The following is a 15880-nucleotide window of genomic DNA, read 5'->3' on the forward strand; positions in this document are numbered from 1 at the left end:
ATGGGTGGCCCCAGCTGCAAGTTACCGAGCAGCTCCCGTTAAGCACAGGCCTTGTTTTGGGGAGTGGGTGTGCAAAAGAACCGCAGTGGCTCTGCTCCTTCCCCACAGAACCACTCCGGCTTGGCTCAGTCCAGAGCCTGTTATTTCAAACATGTGGCGTTGGCAGCTGCTCTGAGGCAGAGTCCCTCTCCTAACTTACATCTCCAGTAAGCATTTTGTATTTTTAGCAGCTGACCTACATAAGTAGCATCTGATAAGTGTAGGCCAGGAAAGTTCATTTTGCCAAAAGGAACTAATCAGGGGATCAGTATTCCTTACATCGGTATTCCTTCCACACAGTTTCCACCTGCTACAAGGATCGGAGTACAGGTGGAGAGAGGAGAGAATCTGCAGTGGGGAAAGGGGCAGAGGCAGTGGGGGAAGCTTGGTTACGTACAAGTTGAACTCCGTTTTCAAAATATATCTGTGCACATAGAAATAAATATAGATGTAAATCTACATACACACAGACACATACATATGCTCTTCTGCACCCACTACTGTCTAATAACACAGGGTAAAATTTTAATTTTTTAGATTTTTCTGTGAGAATGTATATACATAATTTTAAAAGTAAAAATGTACACAAACTAAAAGGACTGGACTGGCTCAGGGAAACACATTCTGCCCATTTTCTGCCTGAAACCTGGAAGGAGGGGCAGGGTCACCTTAGTTCCTGTGTCCTGACCCCAGTGTGCACTGCACCTGCTCACATTTCCACCCCTCCAGCCAAGGCTTCTCTTTCATACCTAGGCTATTGAGACAGGCTTTAATCAGGTTCCCTGCAGCCACACCTGTAATCTCTCAGTCACAAGCCAGGGACCTTTCCACAACTCACAGCTCCACCCATCTCCTCTCTCTGGTGCCTGTTAATGCATGAAGGCTGCCTCCTGGCTGGTCTTTTCCATCCTCTCCAGTCTCATCATTTCTGTGGATAAAATAAGAGTTCCTGTGGCCAGGATTATCACTGGGCCCTGGTGGACTAGCTCACTGCACACCTGTGGGCAATATATTGCTGTTGATTCTATAAAAAGAGCTCCACCCAGTGCTCTGGGCATGACATGGTGGCAGGGCTGCAAGGCTGCAGGAGAGCAGGACAGAGGCTGGAGTCGTGGCAGTGCTGAGGACAGAGGCCCAGAGGATGGCTGTGTGGGACAACTGTGCAGAGAGGCCCAAACGATGGCTGGGTGGACAGAGGGTCCCAGAGGCAGAGAGTGGCTTGCTGCATGCATACTGGCTCTGAGTGAACGGGATTTTAGTGACTGACCTGCCACCTGGAAGTAAGTTTGGTATAACCCTTTCACCCCAAGAACGTTTTGCTGTCAATTTCTTGGTCACATTGAATCCACAGCAAACTTGTGCCCAGGGCTGAAACCCATTGGCAAGACAATTTCTCACTTCCTTCTTTCACACTTTCAACATTCACCCTTTGCTCCAGCCCTACTTAAAGACATGTGGTTCTCCCACACAACATGCTACTTAATGTTTGGAGTTGTGTACTTAGTTGCTTCTGTGTGGTTTGCTCTTCCCACTAGAATATGGGGTGAGGAGAGTTGACCTTGTTTGTTCTGTGGACAGCAGCATTCCCAGCATTTTGAATGATTTCTGGTACTTCAAGGACACTTTTATAGGATTTGTTGTATAGATGATGGAATGAATTCTCCAGTACCTTTGCACATACTGTTCCTTCTATTTAAACTGTCTTCTCCAAATGCCCTTCATGACTTAAATACTATTTCTCTTGTAAAACTTGGTTAAAATATCAATTATTCCATGGAGCTATTGCTAAAATCTATCCCTCACCCCAGAAACACACACACACACACACACACACACATATACACGAGTTGTGGTATCTCTCTCTTCTGAGCTCCCCTCACATGCCTCCTCCATGTATAAGTCCCATGAACAGCTGGCTGTTCAGAAAAGACTAATTCTCCCCCTTCACCCTGTAGAATTGTTACCAGGAAGTGGCTGCCGAGGTACTGCATTAGGTGGGTCCAATGTGACTAACTGACAAATGGCTTGTGGGCATCACTTCCAAACATGGCCCAAAAAATCGATAGGGGCGGAAGATGGCGGCGTGAGTAGAGCAGCGGAAATCTCCTCCCAAAACAACATATATCTATGAAAATATAACAAAGACAACCCTTCCTAGAATAAAGACCAGAGGACACAGGACAATATCCAGACCACATCCACACCTGAGAGAACCCAGCGCCTCGCGAAGGGGGTAAGATACAAGGTCCGGCCCCGCGGGAGCCGAGCGCCCCTCCCCCCCAGCTCCCGGCGGGAGAAGAGCAGGCAGAGCGGGAGGGAGACGGAGCCCAGGACTGCCGAACACCCAGCCCCAGCCATCCGGGCGAGAGTGCAGGGCCCTCGATACTGGGAAAACAGGGCAGCAAGAACAGAGAGCAGGCACTGGAGGCTGGGCGACAGAGGACATAAGAAAAGCGCGCGACCATTTTTTTTTTTTTTTGCTTTTTTGCTGCTTTGTTTTGGCGAGCGCTTTTTGGAAGTCTTAAAGGGACAGGGACCCCAATACTAGGGAAACAGGGCAGAAAGATCGGTGAGCAGAGGCCTGAGGCTGGCACCAGAGAATAAAGAAAAACGAACGACCACCTTTTTTTTTTAATTAAAATTTTTTTTTTTTTAACTAAAAAAATTTTTTTTCTTGTTTTTTTTTTGTGGTCGTTGTTTTGTTTTGGCGGGTGCTTTTTGGAAGTCTGAAAGGGGCAGGGCGGGTCACTTAATCCAGAGGTAGGGAATCCGGGATCTCTGGGCACCCTAACCCCTGGGCTGCAGGGAGCAGGGAGGCCCCTTACGGAGAGAAATAGCCTCCCAGCAGCTCCTGCTCCAACGCGACTCCACCATTTTGGAGTAGCTGCCCGAGCCAGGCCACGCCCACAGCAACAGCGGAGATTAACTCCATAGCAGCCGGGCAGGAAGCAGAAGCCCTGTCTGCGCGCAGCTGCGCAGCACAAGCCACTAGAGGCCGCTGTTCTCCCAGGAGAGGAGGGCCACAAACCAACAAGAAGGGAAGTTCTTCCAGCCGTCACTCGTCCCAGCTCTGCAGACTATTCCTATCACCATGAAAAGGCAAAGCTACAGGCAGACAAAGATCACAGAGACAACACCAGAGAAGGAGACAGACCTAACCAGTCTTCCTGACAAAGAATTCAAAATAAGAATCATAAACATGCTGACAGAGATGCAGAGAAATACGCAAGAAAAATGGGATGAAGTCCGGAAAGAGATCACAGATGCCAGAAAGGAGATCGCAGAAATGAAACAAACTCTGGAAGGGTTTATAAGCAGAATGGATAGAATGCAAGAGGCCATTGATGGAATTGAAATCAGAGAACAGGAACGCATAGAAGCTGACATAGAGAGAGACAAAAGGATCTCCAGGAATGAAACAATATTAAGAGAACTGTGTGACCAATCCAAAAGGAACAATATCCGTATTATAGGGGTCCCAGAAGAAGAAGAGAGAGGCAAAGAGATGGAAAGTATCTTAGAAGAAATAATTGCTGAAAACTTCCCCACACTGGGGGAGGAAGTAATCAAACAGACCACGGAAATACACAGAACCCCCAACAGAAAGGATCCAAGAAGGGCAACACCAAGACACATAATAATTAAAATGGCAAAGATCAAGGACAAGGAAAGAGTGTTAAAGGCAGCTAGAGAGAAAAAGGTCACCTATAAAGGGAAACCCATCAGGCTAACGTCAGATTTCTCAACAGAAACCCTACAGGCCAGAAGAGAATGGCATGATATATTTAATACAATGAAACAGAAGGGCCTTGAACCAAGGATACTGTATCCAGCACGACTATCATTCAAATATGACGGTGGGATTAAACAATTCCCAGACAAACAAAAGCTGAGGGAATTTGCTTTCCACAAACCACCTCTACAGAACATCTTACATGGACTGCTCTAGATGGGAGCACTCCTAGAAGGAGCACAGCACAAAACACCCAACATATGAAGAATCGAGGAGGAGGAACAAGAAGGGAGAGAAGAAAAGAATCTCCAGACAGTGTATATAACAGCTCAATAAGCGAGCTAAGTTAGGCAGTAAGATACTAAAGAGACTAACCTTGAACCTTTGGTAACCACGAATTTAAAGCCTGCAATGGCAATAAGTACATATCTTTCAATAGTCACCCTAAATGTTAATGGTTTGAATGCACCAATCAAAAGACACAGAGTAACAGAATGGATAAAAAAGCAAGACCCATCTATATGCTGCTTACAAGAAACTCACCTCAAACCCAAAGACATGTACAGACTAAAAGTCAAGGGATGGAAAAACATATTTCAAGCAAACAACAGTGAGAAGAAAGCAGGGGTTGCAGTACTAATATCAGACAAAATAGACTTCAAAACAAAGAAAGTAACAAGAGATAAAGAAGGACACTACATAATGATAAAGGGCTCAGTCAAACAAGAGAATATAACCATTCTAAATATATATGCACCCAACACAGGAGCACCAGCATATGTGAAACAAATACTAACAGAACTAAAGGGGGATATAGACTGCAATGCATTCATTCTAGGAGACTTCAACACACCACTCACCCCAAAGGATAGATCCACTGGGCAGAAAATAAGTAAGAACACGGAAGCACTGAACAACACAGTAGAGCAGATGGACCTAATAGACATCTATAGAACTCTACATCCAAAAGCAGCGGGATATACATTCTTCTCAAGTGCACATGGAACATTCTCCAGAATAGACCACATACTAGGCCACAAAAAGAGCCTCAGAAAATTCCAAAAGATTGAAATCCTACCAACCAACTTTTCAGACCACAAAGGCATAAAACTAGAAATAAACTGTACAAAGAAAGCAAAGAGGCTCACAAACACATGGAGGCTTAACAACACGCTCCTAAATAATCAATGGATCAATGACCAAATCAAAATGGAGATCCAGCAATATATGGAAACAAATGACAACAACAACACTAAGCCCCAACTTCTGTGGGACACAGCAAAAGCAGTCTTAAGAGGAAAGTATATAGCAATCCAAGCATATTTAAAAAAGGAAGAGCAATCCCAAATGAATGGTCTAATGTCACAATTATCGAAATTGGAAAAAGAAGAACAGATGAGGCCTAAGGTCAGCAGAAGGAGGGACATAATAAAGATCAGAGAAGAAATAAATAAAATTGAGAAGAATAAAACAATAGCAAAAATCAATGAAACCAAGAGCTGGTTCTTCGAGAAAATAAACAAAATAGATAAGCCTCTAGCCAGACTTATTAAGAAGAAAAGAGAGTCAACACAAATCAACAGTATCAGAAACGAGAAAGGAAAAATCACAACGGACCCCACGGAAATGCAAAGAATTATTGGAGAATACTATGAAAACCTATATGCTAACAAGCTGGGAAACCTAGGAGAAATGGACAACTTCCTAGAAAAATATAACCTTCCAAGATTGACCCAGGAAGAAACAGAAAATCTAAACAGACCAATTACCAGCAACGAAATTGAAGAGGTAATCAAAAAACTACCAAAGAACAAAACCCCCGGGCCAGATGGATTTACCTCGGAATTTTATCAGACATACAGGGAAGACATAATACCCATTCTCCTTAAAGTTTTCCAAAAAATAGAGGAGGAGGGGATACTCCCAAACTCATTCTATGAAGCTAACATCACCCTAATACCAAAACCAGGCAAAGACCCCACCAAAAAAGAAAACTACAGACCAATATCCCTGATGAACGTAGATGCAAAAATACTCAACAAAATATTAGCAAACCGAATTCAAAAATACATCAAAAGGATCATACACCATGACCAAGTGGGATTCATCCCAGGGATGCAAGGATGGTACAACATTCGAAAGTCCATCAACATCATCCACCACATCAACAAAAAGAAAGACAAAAACCACATGATCATCTCCATAGATGCTGAAAAAGCATTTGACAAAGTTCAACATCCATTCATGTTAAAAACTCTCAGCAAAATGGGAATAGAGGGCAAGTACCTCAACATAATAAAGGCCATCTATGATAAACCCACAGCCAACATTATATTGAACAGCGAGAAGCTGAAAGCATTTCCTCTGAGATCGGGAACTAGACAGGGATGCCCACTCTCTCCACTGTTATTTAACATAGTACTGTAGGTCCTAGCTACGGCAATCAGACAAAATAAAGAAATACAAGGAATCCAGATTGGTAAAGAAGAAGTTAAACTGTCACTATTTGCAGATGACATGATACTGTACATAAAAAACCCTAAAGACTCCACCCCAAAACTACTAGAACTGATATCGGAATACAGCAAAGTTGCAGGATACAAAATCAACACACAGAAATCTGTGGCTTTCCTATATACTAACAATGAACCAACAGAAAGAGAAATCAGGAAAACAACTCCATTCACAATTGCATCAAAAAAAATAAAATACCTAGGAATAAACCTAACCAAAGAAGTGAAAGACTTATACTCTGAAAACTACAAGTCACTCTTAAGAGAAATTAAAGGGGACACTAACAGATGGAAACTCATCCCATGCTCATGGCTAGGAAGAATTAATATCGTCAAAATGGCCATCCTGCCCAAAGCAATATACAGATTTGATGCAATCCCTATGAAACTACCAGCAACATTCTTCAATGAACTGGAACAAATAATTCAAAAATTCATATGGAAACACAAAAGACCCCGAATAGCCAAAGCAATCCTGAGAAAGAAGAATAAAGTAGGGGTGATCTCACTCCCCAACTTCAAGCTCTACTATAAAGCCATAGTAATCAAGACAATTTGGTACTGGCACAAGAGCAGAGCCACAGACCAATGGAACAGACTAGAGAATCCAGATATTAACCCAGACATATATGGTCAATTAATATTTGATAAAGGAGCCATGGACATACAATGGCAAAATGACAGTCTCTTCAACAGGTGGTGCTGGCAAAACTGGACAGCTACATGTAGGAGAATGAAACTGGACCATTGTCTAACCCCATATACAAAAGTAAACTCAAAATGGATCAAAGACCTGAATGTAAGCCATGAAACCATTAAACTCTTGGAAGAAAACATAGGCACAAACCTCTTAGACATAAACATGAGTGACCTCTTCTTGAACATATCTCCCTGGGCAAGGAAAACAACAGCAAAAATGAGTAAGTGGGACTATATTAAGCTGAAAAGCTTCTGTACAGCCAAAGACACCATCAATAGAACAAGAAGGATCCCTACAGTATGGGAGAATATATTTGAAAATGACACATCCGATAAAGGCTTGACGTCCAGAATATACAAGGAGCTCTCACGCCTCAACAAACAAAAAACAAATAACCCAATTAAAAAATGGGCAGAGGAACTGAACAGACAGTTCTCCAAAAAAGAAATACAGATGGCCAACAGACACATGAAAAGATGCTCCACATCGCTAATTATCAGAGAAATGCAAATTAAAACTACAATGAGGTATCACCTCACACCAGTAAGGATGGCTGCCATCCAAAAGACAAACAACAACAAATGTTGGCGAGGCTGTAGAGAAAGGGGAACCCTCCTACACTGCTGGTGGGAATGTAAGTTAGTTCAACCATTGTGGAAAGCAGTATGGAGGTACATCAAAATGCTCAAAACAGACTTACCATTTGACCCAGGAATTCCACTCCTAGGAATTTACCCTAAGAACGCAGCAATCAAGTTTGAGAAAGACAGATGCACCCCTATGTTTATTGCAGCACTATTTACAATAGCCAAGAATTGGAAGCAACCTAAATGTCCATCAATAGATGAATGGATAAAGAAGATGTGGTACATATACACAATGGAATACTACTCAGCTATAAGAAAAGGGCAAATCCAATCATTTGCAGCAACATGGATGGAGCTGGAGGGTATTATGCTCAGTGAAACAAGCCAAGCGGAGAAAGAGAAATACCAAATGATTTCACTTATCTGTGGAATATAAGAACAAAGGAAAAACTGAAGGAACAAAACAGCAGCAGAATCACAGAACTCAAGAATGGACTAACAGGTACCAAAGGGAAAGGGACTGGGGAGGATGGGTGGGTAGGGAGGGATAAGGGGGGGAGAAGTAGGGGGGTATTAAGATTAACATGCATGGGGGGTAGGAGAAAAGGGAGGGCTGTACAACACAGAGAAGGCAAGTAGTGATTCTACAACATTTTGCTATGCTGATGGACAGTGACTGTAAAGGGGTTTATAGGGGAGACCTGGTATAGGGGAGAGCCTAGTAAACATAATATTCGTCATGTAAGTGTAGATTAGTGATAGCAAAAAAAAAAAAAAAAGGGCAGTTCCTGTGTGGTAACCTCCAACGAGTTCTACACAAGGGTATAAAGGGCATATAAAAGTGTAGGCAAAGGGTCTGTTTGTGTTTATACAGAGGATCAAAGCCTAATTGGGCTACCCCGAAAATGAACTAAGATACGATATGAAAAAGAACTTCCATCATCTGCACTCTCTGGAAGACTCATGCCAGAAGATGATCATCAAAAAACCCCAACAAAGATCCACGCACTGCTACAGCTGTAGATGCACTCATCCCACCAGTTCCTGGACTTGCCATGGGAATGAGGAAGGAGATATCTAAGCTGGCCTGTGCATACAGTAAAACAACAAAATTGGACTGGATCTATACTGTTGGAACTCAACCAAGAATTTGGAGAAGTGCAAATTGTAGCGCTCCAAAGTCTTACAACTACAAACTATTTACTGTTAAAAGAACATATGGCATGTGAACAGTCCCCAGGAATGGGTTGTTTTAATTTGTCTGATTTCTCTCAGACTGTTCAAGTTCAGTTGGACAATATCCACCATATCATAGATAAGTTTTCACAAATGCCTAAGGTGCCTAACTGGTTTTCTTGGTTTCACTGCAGATGGCTGGTAATTACAGATATGCTTTGGTTATGTAACTATACTCCTATTATGTTAATGTGTGTGTGCAATTTAAGTAGTAGCTTAAAACCTATACATGCTGAAGTTACTCTACAAGAAGATATATCAAAGAAATAATCAATCTTCCCATGTTTTCTTCCGCCTGCTACTTCTATAGCTTTTCTTCTTCCTTCCTAATTACAACCCTTAAATAGAATTCGTGCCTCATATCAAATTTACCGAGTATCATAATTCTTCCAAGTGGTAAAGATACCTCAAGACAAATGCTGGGCATAGAAGCCACAGGGCATAAATATGCAAAGAAGTAAAAAGCTAACTTTTTCAAACAATAAGGCTTCTCTCTCACTTACCAACTTCACATTTCCCTGTATGGCCCCGGAAGATGACTGGTTAGCCAGAGACGGGTAAGATTCCTCAAGGGAGGAACAACCTAAGACAGGCACAGTCGCAGGGGGGCCATCAGGTGAGAAATTGGGGATCAACAGAGGTGAGGCTTAGAACCTCACCCCCCCGTTCTGAGAGAAATCTTCTGCATACGTGGATGTTTTATTGCCCTGGTCTAGCTTGGATTAACACATAGTCTACAGGCACACACCTGATCATCTACATGTGCTCTCTTACAACACTAAACTATGTTTTCTACCTTTATCTTGTATCTACCTACCACTTCAGCATTTTATTAAAAATAATAATAATAAAGAGAGAAATGTGGTATCCACATATAAATCAAGTATAAAAACCAAATGAGTATTCATATTTGAACTGACTGTTTAGAGTTCATAATGCATGAGCAAAACCGAAAGTTTCTGTGATGACTGCCCTTGTACTGTTCACTATGTAACTTATTCATTATGTAAGAATTTGTTCTACATGTAAAAACTTGTTTGTTATGCCTCAGAAGATTGGAGACTGACAAAAATTAGGCTTGGGGTGGAATAATGATTGTGCATTGAGCATTGACTCCCCTATACAGAATTTTATTGTCGTTAACAACCATTTGATCAATAAATATGAGAGATGCCCTCACAAAAAAAAAAAAAAAACAAACAAACAAAAAAAGGACAGACTTCCAATGGTAAAATAAATAAGTAACCGGGATGTAATGTATAGCATAAGGAATATAGTCAAGATATTGTAACAGCTTGGTAGGGTGATAGCTGGAACCTAGAATTATGTATATAAATGTTCTACCACTGTGTTGTACACTTGAAACTCATGTAATGTAATACTGTGTGTCAACTACCCTTCAATAAAAAATAATTATTAAAAAAAAAAAAAATCTTCCTGTGCCACTCTCCAGTTTCCTCTTTCTTCTACCTGTTGACTGGATGTGAAGGATCCAAAAGAAGTCTAAGGCCACGGGAATAGTTAGAGCCACATGAGGACTGCCTTGCAAACTCCTGCACTGTTCTGCAATACAGGAAATGCTGTCTATTGTGGCTAGTGACAGGGCTTGGGGCCCTTTGTTACTGAGGTTACCCTTCCCAACTTACACAGCATGCCTTTCCACAGTACGGAGTGCTGTCATTGCCATGTGTCTCTCTTTGTCTGTAGTCTGAGCTACTTGGAGCAGGGACTGTGTGTCACATACCACATGACCAGGGTGTAGCCCACGGTCTGGCACATAACTGTGAGCCATTCATCTGTCTGGGAGCGGGGTAGTGACTCAGAAAAACTAACACAAGGCCCATTCTTGGTTTTCTCCTTAACAAAGGTTTTCCTGTGAATTTGTCTGCTATTTCCACTATAGAGGATTTATCACATAGGATGTTTTACCTTGAGCATCACTGGGGCCCCCTCCTCTCTGCTGAGATGCCTCACCCATCTTCCCAAGGCCCTGTGCTGGCAGGCTGTCAGCTCAGGCTCCACCCACAGAGCTCACTGAGGAATGGAAAAAGCCATCTATGCCTGAGATTTATTCTACCCTGCTCTGAAATGCTTTATTTGTTTTGTTTTTGCTTTAAATATCACTTTTTTCCTGTTCAAAATGAAATTGTGCCTAATTTCTCTTCTCCTTTCCAGCCTAAACTGGTCAGTACTGCCTCTGACTTTGGTGACTTTATTCTGGGGAGCCCTACATTCAGTTGAGATCCTAAAAAAAACTAGGTGGGAGTTAATTCTGTTTCTAAAAAAAAGCATAAAGCCTAAATGGATTCTAGAGAGTAAAAAAGAAATGGACTTTTCAGTTCTAAGCTCACGTCCAGCTCACAACATCAAGTAATCCACTGAGATCTGGTGGGAGCATCACTTCAAATAATTAGTAACAGCAGAAGTTACCATCTCAAGGAACTATGTACCAGGCACTATAGTAGATACCAAAAATGCCTCATTTTTGGGCTCTTATTCAGGATGTTTGAGACAGTGAACAGAGGCACTATTAATGAGTATGTCAGGCTGAATCCTAAGCCAGAGTAGTGAAGTGAGAAGTCTGAAAGCGGGCTGATTTGTGCCTCTGGCCCCCAGAAAGGCTCGGGGACTGAGGCACAAATATCCTTCACAGTAGGAGTGCAGGTGATACAGCACCCAGGTTGGAAATCTTTGTAAGAAACAGGTGGGCCCCACAGCCCATGTGTCCCTGTTCACTTGGACAACTGTGTCCTTCTTACCCTGGTGCAGACCGAAGAGGCTGAACAGAAAGCCCGTGGCTTGGGGGACAGTGGGCATGGCTAAGGGTGATGACACCACATGGGAACTAGTGGGTGATGTGAAAACTGACTCACTGCTCTGGGAACTTCTCTGGCCTCTTTCTGCCACTTCCCTCTGAGAACGGTGGCATCCTAGACAGGAATTTGGAGGATCCCTGTCTGAGAAACTGAACAAAAAGCCTGCAGATGTTGTCACTTGGGGGTGTTGCCAATGAACTGGCCCAGCCAGGCCATACAGCGATGCCTGTGACTTGACAATCCCAGCTTATGCCATAGAGGCATGTTTGATCTCAATATATTTTAATATAACTAATATCCTCTGTATTCAATATAATTAGTTCCCCCTGTCATACTACATATTTAAAAATACTCTGAGAAGGGGTCTGCCAGCTTCAACAGACTGCCAAAGGGTCCTTGGCATGTAAAGGACCCCCTGCAGAGAGACTTGGTGATCACCTTTTCCTCGGTCCTTGGAACCATGTGGACATTTGCTCATTCACTCCCTAAGTGTTTGTTGACAGTCTTATATGTGTTTGATATTAGGCTAAGTTCCGGGAACACACCAATGAAATAATCACATAGTGAATTCTTCACCTGGATATACCCCAATTTGCTTATCTATTCATCTTGATTTCTTTAAATTTTTAGCCATTGTGAATAGAGCTGCTGTGCATAATTGCATCCTGAATTTTGTTTAGATACAGTTTTTTAAAGCAGTTCTCTAAATGCTGGGTGTGTGATTGATTGTTGGGTCCTAAGGTGAGACTCGCTTTGAAAGACCCAGCCAGGCTGTTTCCCAAAGTGGCTGTACATGCATTCCACCAGCAATGAAGGAAGGATCTTGTTATTCTTCAGCCCCCAGCAATTGTTGTTACCATGTTTTTGGATTTTAGCAGTTCTAATACGTGCAGTGTTATGTCATTGTTTTAATTTATAATTTCCATAGTGATATCTGATGTTGAGCATATGTTTATGTTTATTCACTATCAGTATATCTTGCAGGAGGTGTCTGTTTAGATCTTTAGCCATTTTTAATTGTATTAAAGAAATATTTAATTTTATAAAGTCCACATTAATATTTTTATTTTGTGGCTAGGCTTTGGGTGTTTATGTTAAAACTCATCACCAAACCCAAGGTGGTTTATAGATTTTCCTATTTTCCTGTAGAATTTTTATAGCTTTTCATTTAAAATTTGTCCATTGTGAAAACTGATAATGGGAAGCCTCACTGACAAGCAGAGGGGAGGTTTGCAGGAACAGCTCTCCCGCCCACCCCTTCTGGTCAATTGCAGACCTCACCAAAGGAAGAGAGGGACACCTTACAACTCATAGTATTTTGGCTACTTTATTACCAAGTAGGAAGAGGGAAGATTTTCTGCCTCCCCCACAACAGCTCAGCCCTTGAGAGATGGTTACAACTCAGTCAATGAGCAGCCATGACAGTTTCCTCCAAGGGTTTTTTGCTTAGAACATTTCCCCTTCCTCTATAAGCGAGCCTCCTCTGCTCTGTTCTCTGAACATGCCTGTGGTTTTGCCATAGCTTGCATGTCCTGGGTTGTACTTCTGTGCTTCTGAAAAAAACCATTTTACTGCTAAAATAACAGACAGCTTTATTTTAAGGTTAACCTTACTTGGTGTCAGGAGTGCGGTCCAGAGAAGAACCTCCAACCCCCACGCCAATAGCTCTGAGGCCTGTTCCTTTTTTTTAAATGGATTTTTGTATGTCTGGAGTACAAATCCTTTACCAAATACGTATTTTGCAAATATTTTCTCCCAGTTTTTCTTGTGTTTGGGTTCTCTGAACAAGGTCTTTCAGAGTAGAAATTTTAATTCTATAAAGCCCACATTATTAATTATTTTTCTTTTATGGATAGGCTTTTGGCTATGCTGCAAGTTTATTGAATGCATTTTTAGTTCTAACAGGTGTTTGGTGAAGTGGTGTGGAAATTGGAATTTAAAAATCCCAGTTTCTACTCCAGGTCTTCCCAACACCTAAGGCCCAGTGGCTACAGAGGAATCCTCTCAGGTGCCTCCTAGTCACACATGAACTCTTGCAAGGTGAGTAGTACCCCACTTCGGGTGAACTGGACCAGGGTGGGCTTGGCCTCCCTGACCCGGTGTGATGGTTGCTCTGCTTTTCTGGTGCATAACTGACATGGTCGTTTTGCAAAGTAATTTACTTTCCAGTAATATCAAGCATACAGAAAACTTGCAGTGTCAGTACAAATACTCTTTACACCAAATTCTCCAGTGTCCCACTTTACCATACCCAACACTTCACACAAAATGCTCTTGGCCTCTACCCCAAATAGGGACACGCAGCCCTTTGCAGGAGGCATCTGAGCGCCTGACGCACAGGGTCCCCAGGTCCCAGTGGGTCCTGAAGGGGAGGGGTGGCCAGGGTAGCAGGAGGGGAAGGACACACCTGGAGGCCTGCGCCACGGCACCCCATGCTCATTGGCCGCGAGGGCCGTCAGTCGGGGGCGGGCAGCCATTGGGCGCAGATTGCGTAAGTCCTGCGGCTGCGTAGTAGCCGCAGGCGCTGCCGCCGCCTTATTCAAGTCAGTAGCACCTTGAGCGCCTCCGGGAGAACCATCCTCCGCAGTGCTCGCTGTGCTTCTGTCCGCCATTCCGTCCGCGCAGCGGGCAGCGGAGACCAGATGGGGATGGACCCGCGAAGTTCTGGGCCCGCGCTCTGCTTGGCTGCACCTTCCTCCCGGCGCGCCTGCGGGGGCGGCACCGACCTCGCCCCCAGCCTCGGATCTCCTTGCGCTGGCCGGGCTCCCGGCTCCGCACTCGCCCCTTCTCGGCTCTCCCGCGGAGGGCGGCGATCGGCCCGGACTTGGAGCCGCTGGCCCGGTCGGACTTAAGAGACCTCGGTCGAGAAGCGGCTCCCGCTCCCACGGATCTGCGGTGGAGGGACCAGAGCGGGCCCCGCTTCAGGGGTGAAGGCGACAGCGACGGCTCTGCGGGACGGAAGGTACGTGGATGCGGGGCACGGCCGGACCCGGACGGGGCGCGGGGACCCCTGCCTCCGCCTGAGGGGGCGGCTGTGTGAGTGGCTCGGCGGGCAGCGCGGGGCCCGGCCGGGGGCCAGGAGTCGGCGCGCTCCGCCGGAGGGGCCGCCCGGGAAGGGAGGGAGCAGAGTGGGTGCACCCGGGGCGGACGTCCGAGCGGCCGGCGAAGTTGGCGTGGCGGGCGGAGAGGGGCCCGCCGGAGCTGCTGCTCCTTCATCCGGGCCCGGGTGGTGAGGGCGGCTGCTCTCCGCCCCTCGGTGCTCGTCCGCCCGGCCCGGGGCTTCCCCGCCAACCTGCTCCCGCCGCTCTGGCCGGGGCCGCAGGCGGAGGAGACGGGACGGGCCGCGCAGACGGGGAGGCCGCTGGGCGTTGTGCCGTGTGTGGATTTTCTCGGCGGGGGCCTCGAGGGCGAGGGCCGGGCGGGCTGAAGTTCAAGTGTGACCCGCGCGGGGCGGCGGACGAGAGGCCTCCTGGAGGCAGCGCCTTTAGAATTAAAATTTTTTTCATGACGTACCTCCCGTATTTTTTATTTGGGAATGAAGTTTCTTTACTTTGGTCTGGGAAGTGACTGCATTTTCTTGTATTTAGGAATTCATATCATTCTGTCTTTTCGGTTTGTAATCTGCAGCTGAGTAATTTGTGACCAGCCACAGAGATTCTGAGACAGTGACCGTGGGTAGTCAGAGTAGGGTGGGGGCCTCTGGAAAAAGACCCCCGCGGGAACTCCGTATCAAACAATTAAGCAAAGTCTGAGTCACTTTAATTCTCTAAAGTGGAATATTAAAGTGGGAGTATAAGCATTCTTCAGTGAAGATTAGTTAAAACTAAAAAAGCCAGAAGTAACCTGACCTGGAATGTTTGAACGGATATCCCCCAGATAAGAAAATACCTCAGCACAGTCCATTGTCTTCATTGTGTCAATTAAATGAGGCTATTGTGAAATTTACTTTAGCCTGCTCAAAGGCCCCGTTTATGTTTAACTGCCCAGATGCTGCTTTTCTTCCTCCAGCCCCTAATCAAGTAATGTATAACCTGGGCAATTAGTATGGCAAGTGAGCCCAGCCATGAACAATACAGTAAAAGGCAGGAAGGATCCCATCTTAAAGGTAAGATTGCATTTTAACACCCAGGATGTTAAGAAGTAAGATTCTTAACTTAGTCTTTAGCAAACAGACAAGACCTCAGCCCACCTTGGGAGAACCGTCCAGAGGGGTGGAGGAGGAGGGGGAGAAGGGTGGGTGGGGGGTGGGGGCTGAG

The sequence above is a fragment of the Manis pentadactyla genome, chromosome 13, assembly GCF_030020395.1.
Source record: "Manis pentadactyla isolate mManPen7 chromosome 13, mManPen7.hap1, whole genome shotgun sequence".
In the NCBI taxonomy this organism is placed as follows: Eukaryota; Metazoa; Chordata; class Mammalia; order Pholidota; family Manidae; genus Manis; species Manis pentadactyla.